We start from the raw sequence: 389 nt of genomic DNA, 5'->3' as shown, positions 1-389 counted from the left end.
GGTCGCGGGCTGTGGAAGGCTACTGGGCCAAGGCTAAACGTTGGGCCTCGGCTTACTGGGCTGGGCCGCAAGTGTTTGGTTTGCAGGCCGGCTCAATTGGACCGTGGGTCTAGTCTGGGTTGGTTCAACTGAACCGTAGCTTCTGGGCCGGTTTGAGGTTTGGGCCGCTGTAGTTGGGCTGGGCCGAAGGCAGAGGTCAAGGGGAAAACGGGCTGGCTCTCCCGGGTTCTGGGTTCGGGTTGACCCGGATCCGTGGATCTCGTCTTCCTTACCCGACTTTGGCCGATTTCCCGGCGAGTTTTCTCTCTCCTTCCCGCGGCGTTTTCGTTGCCGATTTCGGTCCTCTTCCTTCTCTTTTCCTCTTTGTTCGTCGTCCTTCTTTCCTTTTT

The sequence above is a fragment of the Cucurbita moschata genome, unplaced genomic scaffold, assembly GCF_002738365.1.
Source record: "Cucurbita moschata cultivar Rifu unplaced genomic scaffold, Cmos_1.0 Cmo_Scf00026, whole genome shotgun sequence".
Taxonomy (NCBI): domain Eukaryota; kingdom Viridiplantae; phylum Streptophyta; class Magnoliopsida; order Cucurbitales; family Cucurbitaceae; genus Cucurbita; species Cucurbita moschata.
This window is presented reverse-complemented; position numbering follows the sequence as displayed.